Raw genomic sequence first — 18,656 nt, forward strand, 5'->3', positions numbered from 1 at the left:
CAACAAACTTCATTGGGCTCAAGTTGAAAAAATGGGGCAGAGGGAGGAATCACAGCAAAGGTGCATTAGACTGACAGAGGAAAAATAAAAAGTCTTATAATTTTTTTTTACTGTTTCACAGTAAAAAGGCTAATTGACCAAGGCAATGCTACCATGCAGGTCCCTGCAAGATGCAGGAATGCTGTGTGCAGCACTGACTGTCTTGCTTGATGTCCAGTCTGGGATCTATCTCCATTCCTGGAGCAGCCCCTTCCCAGCAGCACTCCCATGGGTGCCTCAGCCAAGCCTCAGTGCCACCAAAACCTGGCTATTTCCAGGGGATAAAGGAGTTGCTAAGCAAGAAAATCAGCTCAGAGCAAGCTTGTTGCATGATACAAAAGATGGATTTCACAACTGGCAGAAACACTTGGAGAATGCTACCAAGAACAGAGCCAGATTTGGCTATGCAGGCAGGTGGCATGAGCTGACAGGTTGGAGAGGCTGAACTACAGACTGAAAATTCAACCAAAGCTCCTCCACAAGTTCTGCCCTCTTCCTCATTCTCATTTGCACCAATTTGTTTTCAAACCATGAGGATTTCCCTTAAAAAGGGATTTCCCAAAGCACCTAAGCACTTAATTGGAATTTAATTTGCTGCTATCTCCAACATCTTTAACACCAAAAGAAGCAGCAAACACCACCATAAGCCAAGAGCTTTTAAAAATGTTGCTCTGACTTTATCAGGTAAATACTATGCTCTGGATATACTCTACGGCTGTTTGTATGGGTCTTGACTTAAAAAAAAAAAAATTCCTTCCAGTCCCTAGACTGTTCAGCTCAGTCCATAAAACAGGTTTAACTCTCAGTTTTTATAATATCACTTCTTCCTTCTGTTTCACTGCTTGAGAGGAGGGAGGAAGAATTCCAACCAGCAGAGAAAAAGCAGACACCTGACCTTGTCAGGGCTGTCTGTGAAGGGGAAAGGGTGTTATAACAAAACAGTCCATGGAAAGGTTAGTGGGCCACAAAGTTACAAGCTCCCAAAGCAATTGTACAGAGATTTTCTGCAATGAAGAGGTATTACACCATCATTGGGACACTGGGCTGGGGGCAGGGCAGCTTTTCTTTTTCATGTTGTGTGGGGGGGTTTTATGATTGTTTGTTTTTAATAGCTGAGTCTAGGGCATTCAGAATCGTGTTTTTCATTCAGTTGCATTTTTAAACAAGAGGCTTTGTCTTGTGGGACATAAAAGGCCCTTTTATCACACTGGCACAGGGATCACACATCAGCTGCCTCACTCGAAGCCCTGTGGGGACACACCACGCTGCTCACGCCTGGCCATGTCACACTCACTCCTGCTGCAAGGAAGCCTCCACCAGGGTATGACAGGCAGAGACGAGTTCACATTTCAACACCCATTCCAGAACAAGAGAAAAGTTTTAGTCTGGTGGCTGACAGCCCATCAGTCAATGCACAGATAAACAAAGTGTACAAGGAAGCAATCACTGCTCCAGATCCCTCATCCTGCCTTCATCCCTCATCCCACAGGAGAAAAGCAAGGGCAGCTCTGTCACACATGGATGCACAAAGGCACCTACCTACCTAGAAGAGCGTGGCTGGCAGACAGTGCAGCCTTTTCTGTCCTCTGAAGACTACCTGGGATACAGATCAGAGCTGCTTTAAGTACAAGTCAGGTTTTGGAATATCAACTCCTTCCCTGAGACTGGCTGTATAAAGTTCTTGTGCAAACAAATTTTACAGGTTCTAAACACACTGCAGTCACCGAACGGGGGTTAGTTTATTTGCAGAACTGCAATAGGGGCAGGTCAAGGAAAGCTGTCCCAGCGTGTGTTTTGACAGCTGTGAGCCACCTGGGGACAGGCCACTGCAGGGGCTGTCGCTGGAGGGATGCCTCTGCTGAGGCACTCAGCACTTCCAGCACAAGTGCCAGAAGCTAACCAGGATATTTGGGTGGATTAACTGCTCAGACAGCAACTTAAAAACACTCAAGCACAGAGAAAAATGTTCTCAAGACTCTTCCCCAAGAGGGGAAGCTGTGGAAGCTGCATCCTACAGAGGATTGGTAGAAAACTGATGAAGGGGGGATATTCAGACATTTGTACGTCTTGAAAGTTGGCAGATTAATTCAAATTTGAAAGCACATGACAACCAAATATTTCCTGACAGCCACTTGAACACTTCCAACAGAAACAGAGCTGGAATTTGCTGCTGATCCAAATGGAAGAATTTACTTTCTTAGCAGCTCTGTGTTACTCTGAAAACTGAGTGCTTCGTCCCTTCCAGGCCTGCCTTACTTTAATATCTCTACAATGACTGATTAACAATATCAACTTCTTCAATAACTGATTAACAATATCAACTTGTTTACTCAAACAGGCCAGTGCAGAGACACGTTAAAGAGTCAACAAAAAGGTATTAGTAGTATGTCCTATTTCCACCCAATCTAAAAAAAAAAAAAATAAAATCCAACACAACAAGTGAGCTAGACCTAGTCTGGAGCAGTGACTCACTCCGTGTGCATTCCCCGTTTCTGAGGAACCTGTGGTTTTGCTCCCTTTTCATGAGAAAAGCTCCTCACATCAGAAGACAAGTCATTAGCATTAGCTAATTAAAAATACCCAAACCCCACATACCTGTGACCGCTAACCCAGCATATATCTTTTGGAATAAGCAATGGGACAGCCAGGCACTCAGTCCCCTCACAGCCACAGCAAGTGCCAGAGCCCTGGGGCTTGGGCACTGATGCAGCTGCCTGGCCAATTTGGAGGAAACCCGGTGATTGAGCTGACACAGGATCCAGCCCCCAGGCTTCCTGTGGCTCACCTAATGCTCCTTTTCCTCCCTGTTCTGCAGGTAGGGCTGGTCCCTGCCAAGAGCGAGCTGCATCGCAGAGTGGGGTGGCTGTGTGCACTCCCCTCTTCAGCCTCCCCAGCCCCTTCTGAAAGCAGCCAGCAGCATTGTGCCCATCCCAGAGGGGCTCTGCAAGCTCCAGAGTTGCCAGGACAGTCCAGAACAGCCACCCTCAGGACAGTGAGGGAAGAGTCACTTGCAAGGATACAAGCGTGAGTTTTCTTTGCATTCCGTCGCAGGTGACTGGAAGCTGCAGAGGAAGCTGCAGCGACCTCCTGACACTGCAGGACCCCTCCTCACAGGCACAGGCCTGGGCTCACGCTGCTCTTGGCAATGTTTGCAGGCAGGAGAGGGCACAGACACCCACTCCCATCTCATCCATCAGCTCTGATGGCTGCATTTACTGGTCCAGACCAAGCAAAGCCTTTGGGGTTTCACAGACAAGAGTCCCAAACCTGACAGCAACAGGAGGACATTGCGGTGCACAGACTTGGTCTGATGAGTCCCCTGAGGTAAATAGTTTCCAATGCTTTGGAGGGAGACAGGAGAGCAGAGGGATTGATGGCCTGTAAATGAAAACCTATCATAAAATCCATCCTCTCCTGCTCATAATCAGTTTGAGTGCTTGTCAAATGCTCACCACAGTGTTTTGCTCATCAAATTCCTACAAGACAGCACCCACACCCTGGATGTGGTTATTAGCAAACACCAAGCTGATGGAAGCACATAAACTTTTAATTGGCAATTACCTTCCAGACAGCCACTGGTCAGGGGTACAGGCTGAAACCAGACCTTCACCACACTTTGATGATAGATGACATCCTGGTAAGAGCAGTCATCAGCAGATGCTACTCCATCTAGAGAGCCTCCACCATGGTGGCGTCTAACCCCTTACCATCAGCATGATGATGCTGATTCTGAAATCAATTTGGTGTTGCTCTTTGCACAAAAGTGGTTCTTGTGCTCACAATCACTGTGGTGCTCCTATCCACTCCGGGAGCTGCTTTCCCTGCCTCGGGAAGAGAGAGGCACACAATGCTTTGAGCAGGCATTGCTTTGTGGTGCCAGATTCGGCTGAGTAGCTGCATCTCTCATCTGTGGATCTCCCCTTCACTAAAGTCTTCCCAGCCCCATACACATCAGGCTCAACAGCAGTGAATCTACAGCTCTGCTGTCAGGTCTGCAGTGCTTTAACTATTGAACACCACTGTACTCTAACACCTGCAAAGCCATTAGCCAAAACTAGCTTTATTTCAACCTTAATTCAGCTTTTCTTGGCCATGCAAAGCACCAAAAAGCTCACCTCAACAGGCCAAGACCAACTGCATGAATTCAATTTTAATTCTGAATTACTTTAAGCTTGCCTAGCTATTTGAATTGACCACCTTACACCACCCAGCTCTCCAGCTCCCTCAAGCTACTGCCTTTACACACAGGGCACCTTTTGACTGATCCATGCTGGCTGTGCAGCCCGCCAGCTGCATCACAGGGAAAGGACACAGGAGTGCAGATAGAGGTTCCCACTGCACAGGCACCCTTCAGGTCACTTCATCCCAATTCCATATTGAGATTACCTCCAGCTGCTGTTTCTGAAGCACCTCTAAAACAGCAGAAGTCCCATCAGAAGGCTTTGCTTTATATCCTTTCAGACTCCTGAAACTGTCATGCTGGGAGAGGCGAGTTCCCTGCTATGCTTATGTTCACCTGGGAGTGGACTGTGAAACTTTGCTCCAGTTGTTGCACAACTCGCCACTGCTGCAGGGGAAAAATCTGCCAAATCCATCAGGAGCAGACACACATGTTGGAGTTAGTCACTGCTCTTAGCTTGCCAGAGGTTCTCTCTGGATTTGGAGGCATGTCTCAATGGGGTATCCACCTCTGGACAAGTATGTTCCTCCAGCAAATCCAGGTTAGAAGCTCAGTTTCTCCTAGCTAGACCTGCACAGAGTGATGCCAGGTATTCTTCTGAGCAGCACTTGGGTAGATGCCCAGCAGGGATCTGGGCTGCAAAGGCAGGGCCACTCCAATAGTATGGGAACAAATGCAGCAAATCACTGTTCCTATGCCTCCTGCTCAGACTTGAACCACTACCCCTACATCCACTGACAGCCTGGACAACCTGGTCCTTCCCCTTTGGCATGCTGGTCCAAGTGTTTTCTCTCCCTTCATGACAAAACCAGATTCACTAGCTTCAATCATCTTAAATCCTTAGTAAAAGCAACTGCTGAGCCATCAGCCAATTTACATGCCTTTGACAGCCCTGCATAGCCAAGGAAGCTCTTTGGGGTGCGGTCAGGCCTGGATAATGATCAGCATGATCAGAACTGAACTGTAGCCAGCACCCACAAAAAACCCAAAATCAGCATCAAACTTGCTCACAGCATCAAATAGGAATCAGCCCCTTGATAAAAGCCCAGGGGAGCCATGTCCTCCACAGCAGCATCCAAAATACTGAAAGATGGGGATATGAACAGAAATTCACAGGGATTCAAGTACACTAATCCCTCTGTCCCACAGATAAGAGAAAACAGACAGAGAGCAAGCAGCTGAGGATGCTTGGCCACGTGATATCGAATTGCCCAGAGGCTGGAAGGAAGCACAAGTCAGAAGAACACAAATGCTTCCACTCATATTGCCCAAGGAAAGGAAAAAATAAAGCTTCTCCAGCCCTCAATGAAATTTCCCCCAACACATCCCTGTCCTCTGAGCCAGAGGTGCCTCTGATGCACATTAAGGGGTAAGATGCAATCCTGAAGCAGAGTGGATGGACGCCTGGTTACTCTCATCTACCCAGAAAAAGGCTGAACAGAAACATAAAGCTACTGTGGGACAAATGGAAGGAAGAACTAAAAGCTTTCTGCAGACCTTACACTCTTTGAAGGCTCCTGTCATGGAAGACCAGGGCCAAGTGGGATGGAGGGATGGATACAGAGGAGACCAACTGCACTCACACCCCCCCATCATGCTGCAGGCTCACAGCTACAGCACACAGACCTTGCTCAAAATCTATTACACATATCTACAGAGTACTTATGATCTGCAGGGCTCAAGAGAAAACAGATAAAATACTGCTCAAGGCACCACTGAACCAATCTTTAAAAGCCTTTTTGACAAATACTCCTGCTAAGTGTTGCATTTTGACACACCTCCAGTTTTAGTAGAGCAGCTACTCCAGGGTTAGAGAACATTTGAAATCATAACCCACTAGATTGGCTTAACTAACTTTTGAAATAGTTTGTTCATGTCAGTGGAAACAGAAGAGCAATATTCTCATTACCTAGCTAGTACAACATGGAACAGGTGATCCTTTCAAGACGTCTCAGGAAAGGAAGAGCTAAACACTCATCTACCTGGAACTTGCAAAAGCAAACAGCATTCAGAGATTATTCAAACTTAAGTGCAAGAAGGTAAAAAAGAGAGGGGCTGAGGTCAGGTGTCACTAATGGACTGAAACTCAGAAGGCTTCATTTAAATTCCTGGCTCAAACACAGAAAAGTCATGCAAGCCTCTCAGGAAATTCTTATGTTGATACTAATTCTTATTTTTGTGTAGTTCCCTAAAAAAATGAGCAGCATTAACACTTCCTTCTGCTTATTCTGTACCTTAACCATAAATGTCTTAAAGAAAGGACCCATCTCTTACCATCCATTGCAAAAACTCAGCATCCCTCATTTTATGAGGGGACTCTCAGAGCAATAGTGTAAAAGACAGTGGGTTCCCTGGCAGCATAAGCAAGAAGGAGTGAAGTTCACAAGGCTGAATCTGAGCAACTTTTCTTCCCCAGAAGCGATTTGGACTTGCTTGCTGGGACCTGCAGGTTACCCTTAACATGCTTTAAGCATATGTCTCTTGATTTCCCAATATTCAGCCCCAAAGGCGCCCCTTCCAAGGTGGGCTGCAGACCTGAGCGTGCAGCCTGGTTCAGGAGCAGCTGGATAAAGCCCTGCAAAGCCCATGCAGCCCAGAACGCTGTCCATGCCCCCAGCACCTCCAGCTCTGCCCTCAGGTAGGGCCTTTGGCAGGTAAAGGGACTGATAGCCAGTGTGCCACGATAAAGCAAGAAGCATTACTCAGTCTGTTAAACTTCCCCCCCGCCCAGGTGGGGGAATCAACCAGATCCCTAAATTAAATCACAGTACAGTCACTCCTTATTCAACACCAGCAAACAAGCTCCTGCAAGCCAAACACCCGGCATGACGGTGCTGATCCCTGGCAAGCTGGGCAACAGGGAGTTTCAGCTATTAGTTTTGGGAGGGTGGGTTCTCTGCCACCTTTTAGAAGGTACAGCTGTGGTCAACCAGTTTGCAAACTGTTTTATCAGTTGAAGGTAAACAGAGCTGTCTGGAAAGAGCACAGCCAAGGCTGAAATTCTGGCTGCCCAGATGATAAACATTCAGAGAAATGTGTCAATTACTGTTTTCTTAAATAAGAAACAAAACACTAGAAACTACAAACCGTACCCTAAGTGTTGTAATTATGTTTCAAAAGTTTCTTAAACCCTAGGAATTTCAGTAACAGATCTTTAACTAGAAAAAGCCACACATAAAGGAAAATTTTTCCACACATTTTCCATCCTTCCCCTGCTGTCTGTGATCTTGTTTAGAAAGCACTTGGGGAAAAAAGGGAAATAAGTCAAATTAACTTGTTTCAGAGCAAGAAAGCAACATCAGACTGCAATAAATCAGTGTCATTACATAGTTGTCCTAGTGGCTTATGAAGTAGGAAAAACCTCTGTAAATTCACCACTTATTTACTGTAGAATAGATAGTGTAGATCCTATCTACTCTTCACAAAATCAGAAACATTAATCTCAAAAATTAATGTGAAATGGCCAGAAGTGAAGGAAAGCTGCTGGCTTTGCCTCCCAGGAGGTTGCAATGACAGTGAAATCACATTTAGTCTAACTGCAGGGTGTTCCCCACATTTCTCTATAATTTAACTTAATATGGGGAGGAGCGATGGGGAGCCAAAGACAGCAGTCACCAGTTCAGGATCAGGCAAGCTGTAGTTCATGGCTCTTGGACTTTGGAGAAGCATTAATAACCTCCACAAAATGCACTCTCATTAGCATAAATGCATCTAGCATCAAGGCTAGGAAAATGCATCAGACACTCCTGGAGACGAGCACTAACTTCTCCTTAGGTCCCTTCAAGCTGCTTTGCCTCCTCTTCCTCCTCCTTCTCCCTCTGTTTCCCAGCTCAGCCAGTGCCCAATACCCCTAGGACAGATGTTGTGGTTAAAGAGGTGTATGCACTGTAAACAGCATGCAACCTCACCACTACTTTGAATTTCAGGAGGGTGTGAGAGTCCTCCAGCTGTGGAAATCATTCTTTAGAGACAGATGCTTTGCAGAATAAATGCAGGGTAAAATATCTCTTCTTAGCCTTTTGGCTAAGAGATAATATAGTATCAGTTCAATAAAACATAACTTATCAATACCTCAGAGCAATACATTCAGTACCAACAAAATTAGGACATGGAAAAGCTGTACTAGAAGTGTTTTGCAGATTTGCAGACAAATGAAGTTTTTAGAACAAAAAATTCAGCATTTCCGTTCAATACTTAAAAGTATTGAACACTGGTATGCAAGTGTTTTAAGCTGGTAGTGACTACTAAAGTGTTTAGAGAGGGTCTACACTGGCTTCCAGCATCAGGCATAGCCAGAAACCACAGCAAGCAAGATCAACTCCTCTGTTAGGAAATTAAATCCTGCCAGCCTGTAATGCCTCATGCCATTCCAGCTGGAATGGCAAGGCAGCATTCAGAGCCCAACCTCTCCAGGTGAAAAGACCCCAAAAAGCTCAGTAGCCACCAGAGCCAGCAGCCTCCAGTCATTTCCTAAAAGCACTCAGAGCCCCTCGCACTTTCTGCAAGAGAGAGGTTTAAATATTTAACACTTTAACATGTAAGATTAAGCAGCTCTGCTTTGTAAAAGCCTGCTGCAGACTGAGATGGAACAAGCCATGTCCCAGAGTTCTGAGAAGACGCCCTGAGCCCTCGCCCGAAACATGAAACCCTCGCTGATGCACAGCCGGTGGCAGCCTCGCCGCTGCTGTCTGCACGCGTCAGGTGCACTGATAAACTCCAAACTTTGACACATCAAAACCTGAAGTTCGCTCTGCCCTCAGCTGTTTTCCTCTATCTACTACAGCAGGAGGACTCACAAGACTTTTTGCAGAGAAAAGCAAAGCAAAACAAGTCGTTGCAGGACAATCTCTGGCACGGGCCTGCACCCAGAGCGCCGGCAGCGCGCAGCCAGCCCTTCCCGGGACACCTTCTCAGCATTCCTTACCGCTCCTCTCTCTCCTCCCCGGGAAGGCGAATCGCTCCCTGGCCCGGCCCGAGCGCTGAAGCGTCTCCCACGCCCCCAGCCCGGAGCTGGGCAGCCAGCATTCCTTGCTCCCTCCCTCCCCGCCCAGCGATGGGAGGTCGCTTCCAGGGATGCGGTCATGCCGCGAAGAGATGTGTGACAGCAGCCCGAGCATCCCGTGAGCACGGGGCACCCAGAGGGGATTCCCCCCAAAAACCAGCTCTTGGTCTTTTATTGCCTGGCATTTGGGATCAGGAAGAAGTAAGATACAGAGCTTTTAGGTAAGCAAACTATTTTTTAAATTAATTAAAAACAAACAAACAAACAAAAAAAAACCTGAACAAAAAGCCCTCTACTGCTCTTTACTCTTTAAAACAAATGGATTTTGATTTGCTAGCTGTCAGCATGTCCAGTCAAACAGCAACGCAGAGCTTGTATTTGGCTTTATTCACTTATTTTATGGTGTCTTTCAAACAACCAGAAGCTCATAGAATACTAAGGATCCAGACCTATTTGGCCTTAGTCTGCACTGAAGGAGGATGCTGCCTGCTATTTCACCTCATAGTTCCTCAAAAACAAAACAAAAAAAAAATTTAAATGGTCTGAATAAATTAGATTAAATTAAATACAGAGTTCAGAACTGGCCCATACTGTGTAATATATTGCATTACCTCAGCAATTAATCCTTGTCTGCTCTAGATGAAACAGGAACAGACATCTGCTGCCAGCCAGGAAGACACAAGCAACAGAAACATCATGTACTGTGTGCTGCTGATGCAATGAACAGGAGCAGAATCAATCACCAGAAAGGTTAAGTCAGCTTTCCAAACTATAATCATATATTTCAGAGATTTCTATTCCTGTTAAGTCCATAATGTTTGAGCATTTCCATAGCTTAAAGGAAAATATGTCATTTACTAATAAACACAATATTTGAATTAGTAAAAAATTTGAAGAACTCATGACTGTTCTAAAAATTATGGTCACTGGGTGATTTTTTGTTGTTTCTCTTTAAAAATTACACCAGCCAGGAAAGTGAGTCACTACCTGGTACCATTTCTTAGGTATCACCTGAAAATTTAGCTTCCAGCTGAAAAGTTTCAAAAGAGGCATAAAACACACCCCAACAAACAAAACAAAACAAAAAACCTAACCCCAAAAACCCACAGCCTGCCAGCTTCCTCAGGACGTAAACATCATGGAAACCAAAATAGAGGGTTTTATGCCCAGAACTGCAGCTGCAACTTAAAAAGAAAGAAGTTAGATTGGAAAAACACTTCTGCAGTCCACAGAGACCAGGCTGAGTGCACATCAGACAAGGTTTAGGGAAAAGCAACTTCAACTCTGCTCTGACTTGCACCAGCAGCATCAGCAGCTTCAGCATCGCATCCGCCTCCGAGTGCAGGGAACCCAACTGCCTGCTCTGACCAAAACCAGGGACTGCATCCATCCTGTGAAGTCTAGGGGCAATCATGCAACAAAAATGAAAAACCTCATCTCATGAAGTTTAGTGTCTCCACTTTCCATCCTACATGTGAGTATATTGCACAGCATAAATTCATCTCGTAAGGGTTAGCCAGGCTTCGGGGCTTGACAGCTCCTGGGGAGAGCATGCCAGAGCCCAGCTCTCAAACCAGGTTGTGACTTTCTATCATTGCACAAGCAATGTCTGCTTTTGGGGGAAAAGAAAAGCCTCTTCTCCTTGTCTCTGTCATCTATGTTGCTAGAACAGCAAGGCAGCACCTGCAGGTGTGCAGGTGGCAGATTAGCACTGCAGAGGGAGATGCCTAAAAGCCACCAGCCCATGGTTCTTCAGACCTCTGCTTACCCACTTTTCCTTTTCCAGGTACATGTAAAGCATCCTACAGGGCTATCAGGTGTAATCATTCCCTCTGACTGAGAGGGAGAGGACATCCCTGCCCCATCACCAGCTAGCACAGGTCCTCAGTGGCTCCACCATAAGGAGTTCAATTCATGCACAGTGCACGTGAAATACCCATCTCCTACATTTGCAAAGGATCAGAGATAGCCAGTTTTTCCAGAGCTTTAAGAGCACTCTGCTCTGTGAATACTCAAAATCCAGTCCTGGCGGTCCAACCTGCAATTACAGTCAAACCTAAAATAGCACCTCAGTGGTGCCAGCACCACTCATCCCCACGTCATGTCCCGAGACTCAGCACGCCAGGGTGTGGTGACGGCAGGCAGCGAACGCACAGTTCCCCGGGCACTCCCAGCAGACTTCCTCGACACGCCTGGCCTCACACCACTCCCCACACTCTTCCAAAATAGGAATTTTTTTGGTAGAGCCAGTATACCAGTGTATTTTCCTCTTCTTCCCGCTTTAAAAAGAGCCTTTTAGGGAAGAAGAAGGTGCTTGAGGTGCTCAGGTGACACATCCACTCCCCTGCATGGAACATTGTGATGTAGGTTTATGCACAAAGAGAACTTCTAGCACTGGCAGGATTCCTCCAGCACATCATTGCGCAAGGGGACACATCTCCACAGCTCCAGCTGCCAAGTTTCACTGGGAGGCCACTAATACATATTTGCCCTCCAGAAGGTACTCAGTGATGGCTGTGGGAGTGGCAGCTGCTGCCTTCCAGGTGACAGGGGAGCAGAAAGGGTAAATTCAGGAGTCATCTTTCACCACAAACCCTCAAGAACAGACCCTTTGGCAAAATTCTAGGGAGGAAGGGAGCTCATCCAATGTGCTGGCCTTTGGCTACAATGGGCTGTGCAGCCCCACTGCTCTCCCCAGTGAGTCCAGAAGATGACAACCATCTGCTTTTGGACACCAAGTTTTCCTGCCCACTCCGAAGCAGTGTTTTCCTCACTAACGCCAAGACATACCATGCTAATGTTGGAAGCTGTTCAAGATAACTGGTGATGAAATCCACGGTGATGAACAAGTCCCTGGGCATGCTACATCTGTCCCAGTGATTTTTGGGATGGGTTTTAACTGCTGGTACTTCTAGCTCCTGCCTAAAATATCTATTTGCTGGGATACAGCCAGCCCCACTGTCAACCAGCCATGGGAGTATAGGACATGCTGGTCCACTCCAGCATCCCCAAGCTAGAGAAACCTCCATGGCCAGAGGGCTGGGCCACAGCAGCCTCAGGAGATCCCAGAGCCAACAGAGCATCAGCAGACCTTGGCAAACCTTCAGGAGTTGCAAAGGTGGCTCAGTCTCCTGCCTGCGCTGGTGCTGCAAATCAAGGATTTTCAGGAACATCCCCTCTCCTTACAAAAAAAAAAATTGAAAGAGAAAAAGACAGAGAGAAAGAGAGAGAAGGGGGAGAAGTTCAAAAGAGTACCTCACTGAAAGAGAAAACCAGTTAACTTAAATAGTCTGCTTCACCAGAGAAAAAACACCATGTTCTATGAGCCAGGGCTTTAGACAGCAAAGGTGAGTGGCCAGCCTCCAGCCCATTTTGGACTGACATCAGTGACCATTTACCATGTGCAAGATGTTCCCCTCCTCCAGTTCTGTCCACAATCTCTTTTAAATGTAAGGATTTTAATTAAATTATGAACAGGTAGAAAGACTCTCACCTGTGCTTTTTGATACAAATTCAGGGTTTATGCACTTTTTGCTCTCTCCCTCAGTGCCAACCAATGGCAGTGTATATCCCACCAATGTAAACTGCTATGGAAAGATGTGACAACCAAGGAGCAAGCATTTGACCTTAACTCCTCAGTTTATCAGTCTTTCTAAAGAAAAAACAGGTCCATCTTTGCTAGATTTCCCCCTTAAAAGCTTCCTGAGCTGCTCTGTCAGCGAGCCTGTCATCTGGAAGAAAGCAAGACATTAGTCAGGCTCATGCTTATTTAATAAAAACCTTGCATATGCAGGAGGGACTGAAAGTTGGTCTTTATTTAAAAAGCGCCTGCAAACTTGAGTATGATTTTGCAGTGCAAAACAGATGTGAGGACTTGCCCGATTTACCCTGTGCTCCACCAGTGCTCAGCTTAGCAATTAACCAGCTAATTATTCACAGCTTAGATCAGGGAGCCAAGCAGTCACCAAAGAAGTCCACAAGTGTGTCCAGATCACTGTGCATGGGTTATTTCATGTCTTGCTTTTTCATAAGGAAATCGGGAGGCTTCAACTGATGTCAGCTCCAGGAAATGAGCCACAGGCAGATGATGCCGGAAGCAGGAGGCTTTATATTTAGTACTGAGTCACCCACTTTATTAAATTCAAAAGACAAAAAAAGTGGGTGTGGAGAGGGGATAAGTGGAAAAAAAGTGAACAAGTTATTCTCTGGAGATCATGGGCCATGGGGAGTCTAGCATTGGATAGGGGTCTTTTGTAAAGGGAGAAAGAAATTAAGAGATTACCTGGAAACCCTTTCTGCACATCCCCTGGAAAAGCAGTTGCCAGGTGAGCTGCACTTCCCAGGGCAGAAGCCAGCACAGAAAACACCTGCAGGAGTCTGCAGTGCCTTTGGAACTCTCCAGCCAGTCCTGCAGGCCTGAGCAGGGCATCACCAGTTCTGAGGCACTTTCCCATGCTGTCTGCTACATATTTGAGCCAAAGGACAAGCCACTGGAAGGAACTTGGAGCGGAGAATATTTTTAAGCCAGTTTTGCAGCTCCACGTAACCAATCACGAAGGGCACCTTGGAACAATCACAATGAAAGCACTTTGGGTGATTACAACAGCATCAGATGAAGCCTAATGGCTGTTCTGAAGCATGGGAAGAGGAACTGCACCCAGGCAGGGCTGACATTGTCCAAAGGCCATCCTGTCCCTCTCCTTCTCCCCAGCATTTCAGTCCTCCCACCCTGGCTGGCCAAGGGGTCAAATAGACATCAGCATGAGGAAGATGAGGCAGTGGGCAGAGGGCCCACTGTTAGCACAGCATCCCAGTTAGAACCAGCTCAGGCACCCCACAGACCAGGCCACTGCAGAAAGAGTGGCACTGGGTCTGGTAGGAGGGTCTTGGAGGCACAAACATATTTTTTATCTTTCATTTGAGCTGCCAGCTCTGTCCATCACCCAAGTCTGTCCTTGACATGACTTAGGCAATCCTCTGCTCTCTTGGAGAACATGCTCTAGATAACTATCCACCCTCAGTCACTACTCAAGGAAATAGTATTTTGCACTAGAACTGCACTACTGCAGATCACAAGCGACTGTTCCCAGAATACTTCTGAACAGGAAACCTGTTCTGATCCATTTTTAGCAACACTCAATTTAGACACATCTACAACTGAGACATATACAGCATTCATGTAGACTGCATCCTCATGGAATGTATTAATATGGAAAAGCTGCAATTTAATAGGAATGTAGTTCTTTGAACTAAGGTCTTTTAAGATACACTAAAGAAAGCTTTAAGAAGCACCAAAAGAAAAAAAATCAATTGTAGTGCAAACAGTTGCATAATGCAAATCACAGGAGTATAGATTTGTTTAGAAGAGGTCCATATTTTCATACAAGTATGTCACAAGCCTTTTAACTTTCTATCAGTGATACTCTGCAGCCTGAGCAGCAGCAAAACCTTTGCAAAGTTTTCAGCTACTTGAGCCAGATTTTGCCCCTAAGAAGATTCACTTTCTAAATACTAAAACATAAATACTGTTACCAAAGCCAAGCACTGCACCTCATTTCAACTTTAAAAAAAGTCAATGGAAAACAAGAGCTCTCTCTAATGCCAAACACCACCAGAGACTTGCCTACAGGAGCACCCTATTAGATTACTAATAAAATAGGTGTAATCTTCAAAATAAAACTACAACAGCTTAAAATATGTGGTTTCTAAAACAGATCCATGGACTCTAGCAAGACTGGCAATTATGCAGAACCAGAGGTCAGGAATTGCTTAATACCTTTCACCTATATGCAAGAAGAGATTACACCTCTGCAGTCACTGCCTGCTCCAGCCACCAAATGGACATTTGGCCAACTGTTGACCACTGTGCAGACCAGTTTGCTGCACCCACTCCTGGCCAGTGGGAGGCTGTGGGAGATTGCCACTGGGTGGCTCCTCAGTCCCACACAACCCATCAACATCTGCAGGTGAGCTCCCACTATCAGGAAGGTTTCAGGTACTGACCAGCCTGGGCAGCAGCACACACACACCCAGCCCAGGCAGGGAGGATCTCCAGGAAGGGACTGGTTATCTCACCTGGACATCCTGCCAGGGGCACGTGGCTCATCATATTGTCCAAGGGGGCTTACAAGTTCATCTGTGTTGAACTAGCCCAAAATCTCATCTCAAGAGACATTGAAACTTTTTCTGGTATTTAGCTCATGCACTTGTTGGCTTCCCTCCAACTGCTCTTTTGATCTCAGACCCCAACAGAAAGTCTCCTATAGGGTGGACTCACTGGACAGGGTAACTCCAGGGGCAGCTCCCACAACTACTGCACTCTTTTTAAATATGTAGAAAGCTGGGGTAGAGCTGGATTGCCACTCACACACACACTGTAAGTTGTCACCCACAGCCTTCAGGTCACCTTCACACACAGCTTATTACACTGTTAATTAGGAAGCCATCTTACATTCTCCAGATCACAAAAAATAGCTACTAGTAGCAGACTGATCTCTGTGCTGTGAAGCCAGTCTTTGCTTTGACAGGAGATTTCTTATATTCTCTAGTCTGTTGTTGCTGTGGGGTCTAATGCTTTATGAATGAATATTAAAGAAACCCTCATCCTAGAAGTTAACAAAACAAAACCAAAAACCAAACATCTACAGATGCTACATAAAGTCAAACAAGGCATGGTATTTGATAGAAGGCATGAAGCAACTTTGGAGCTCAGGCAGAAGACGTAGATGTATAGCTGGGAGCTATGACACCACAAGGTTCAACATGGATTACACCAAAGAGGTCCAAATGCTGAACAAGAACATCAGCTGTGAGCGTTACACGTGACAGTGCAATGCCTTGCTATGTGCCAACTTGATATCAAACCAGTGCACAAGAGCTTTAATTGCTGAAGCAAATCATTGACTGATACTGGTTGTAAAGGCTCTTGCATAACAGTGGGTTTCAAGGACTGTACAGGGCAGAATCTTACTTCATTTTGTGCCTTTCAAAACTCTTTTTACACAGATCTTCAGAACACAGGGAGCAAAGGGACCAACTAAAACAACCCTATATAACCCAGAAAAGGTGTATATACTACTTAGAGAAAGGGAAGGAATAACAGTTGTTGCCATTAGTGATGGATCTGACTAATGTAGGCTGGGCACTGCCATTACCATCCCTCCAGCACAGCTACAGTAACTTCTGGGAGCTTCTTAGCTGGGCAGAAACAATGTCAATTTTTCAAGTTTTCAGCAAGAAGTCTGACTATGCTGCCTTTGCTTGAGCGTTTGGTTTATATAATACAGTGGCAAGAGCCCAGCTGGAAATCAGATCAACAAGAACATTACAAAGGGGTGGGCAAAAGAAGGGCAGGAGCAGGATTGCACAGGAACCTCCCATCCATGTCCCCAAGGAAAACTTAGTCCCAGCCTCAGCCAAACAGTGCAGAAAGGAACAGGCTAAAGTTTAGGTCAGACATTAAGGCTGCTTATTCAAAGTATTTTCAGTCTTCAGAAGGCCTGGCTTCCCCTCTCTCCTTATGGAAAGGTGAATTCTATCTAAGTGAGGATTCAGAAACTTGCTTGTTATTACCAAGAGCACTGAGAAACATGAATGCTTCTGTAAATGGATTTCTATTTATTCTCTACTGACCTTCAGAATGTTGCTATCTCAGAAACAGTTCTTAAAAGCAAGGGCCAACTTTCTCCCTGAATGCCTGCCCAATACCAATCACAACAGGATAACTTTATATACAACCACAATATCCTATATATTCCCTAAAATAAAGTCCTCACAATCCATTCTTGGAGGCAAAACATTTTGTGCAAAATTGAGGAAAAAACAGCTTAATTGCAATATTGTTTTGGAACTCACTTCCTTTATTTCTGTGACCAGCTGGAGTCAAGCACCTTGTTCCATGCTGGGTCAAGGAAATGTTTAACTACAGGATTTATAGCACAATATATATGTGTATATATCACCACAGCACTGCAGCTGCTCAACAGTTATAGCAGAAGGCTATAACTGGTTATAAACACTGGTTCAGCCCAAGGAAAACAGGGATGGGCTGGAATATCAGCCTGCTCACTAACATTTTGCTGCAGAGGCTCCAAGGCAGGAGAACATCCAAGCCGGTCCCTGGGACAAGACTCAGCATCCTGGAATCTCAAAACCACAGCCCTGTTCCAAACCCAAACAACACTCCACAAACCCCTCCTGGCTGATTAGCAGGAAGGAGCACAAGATTGCGATGGCAGCGCAAACAAGGACCCAGAATTTATGATCTTTCAGACCCAGCTGAAGCACTGCTTCATAAAACATGAATGCCAATTACAGGGATGGGTAGCTTGAATTCAAGTTTCCACTTGGTTAGCTCTGCACTGGACAGACTGAGAACTTTGGTGCTTGCCCAGCAGTTTCATCTGCTGAGAGGGGCTGCACCAAGATCTTCCATGAAAACAGGGACAGAGACTGTGAAAACCCATGGGACCTCCTCCAGTTCTTGACCTTCCCAGCAGGGCAGAGTCAAAGGCAACAAGTTCAGTCCTACTGCTTGTGAAAGTAGAGCAGGACACTCTTCTACCTTGTAGTACAGAAAAGAGAATGGAAGAGGCAGATCAGCAACTCCCCTTCCCTGTTATTTTGAGCAGAAGTCCTGGTACCGGGGCTTCTGCTACCAGGGCTGGGAGAGTACCACATGCACCATCACTGAGGCACAGATCCATACAAACATCAAAAAAACCCAAATCTGATCAGAAAAGGTACTCTGAGGGAATGACCACATAGAAAAAAAAGGACTTAAGCTATAGTTTTCAGATACCACAACAGGCAAGGAAGAACATTAAAATGGCACACAGGTGACTGTGCAAACTTGTTTCAGGAACAACCCACTGTACATCACCTTCCATCTAATCCAGACAGGACACAAGCTGCTTTTATCCAAGGTCTTCAGTCTGAATTTCAAACATCTTGTGCATTCAGCTGTGGAGAGCCCCTAATTTAATCACTAAAATATTGGCAAAAAATAAGCCACACAGATATAATGCAGAACCACATGCCTTCCTATTTGCTTTCTAGAATAGAAATACTTTTCATATGTCAACTGTCAGGAAAAAAAAGCAAGAGAAAACAAAGGGGATTTTTCTATAGCTTCCTTTCCCACCACCTCAAAGAGACAACAATCTCAGTAGCAATCCAAGAGGATGTCCCCAGAACGCTGCAATCAATTCTTTCTGTTTTCCCCCTAGCAAGACAGTCTCCCCATCATCTGGACACAAGGCAGGACAAGCAGTCCTAGCACACAAAACTCCAGCAGAAGCACAAAACAAACAGGACATAGGCCAGGGGCAGGATTACCTGCAGTATCTGAGCCACAGCCCCATTCTACAGCTGGTATGGCAAACACTGATATAAGCCAGCAGCATTTCTGATGTTGCTCAGCCTGTCTCATCTACC

At 45.8% G+C, this 18,656-nt stretch overlaps 1 protein-coding gene across 3 annotated transcripts in view; it reads right to left on the reverse strand.

Annotated features, from left to right (window-relative positions):
* PLS3 (plastin 3) overlaps nucleotides 1–18,656 on the reverse strand; it is a 50,032-nt gene that overhangs the window by 22,198 nt on the left and 9,178 nt on the right. Inside the window, exon 1 of one of the 3 annotated variants that reach the window (XM_053955936.1) lies at nucleotides 9,144–9,167. The exons of the other annotated variants lie outside the window; for them this stretch is intronic. The gene's annotated coding sequence lies outside the window, so the exon portion shown is untranslated. Of the gene's footprint in view, nucleotides 1–9,143; nucleotides 9,168–18,656 lie in introns of those variants that run through there. 3 annotated transcript variants of the gene reach the window in all.

This window comes from Vidua chalybeata, chromosome 14, assembly GCF_026979565.1.
Source record: "Vidua chalybeata isolate OUT-0048 chromosome 14, bVidCha1 merged haplotype, whole genome shotgun sequence".
Classification (NCBI taxonomy): Eukaryota; Metazoa; Chordata; class Aves; order Passeriformes; family Viduidae; genus Vidua; species Vidua chalybeata.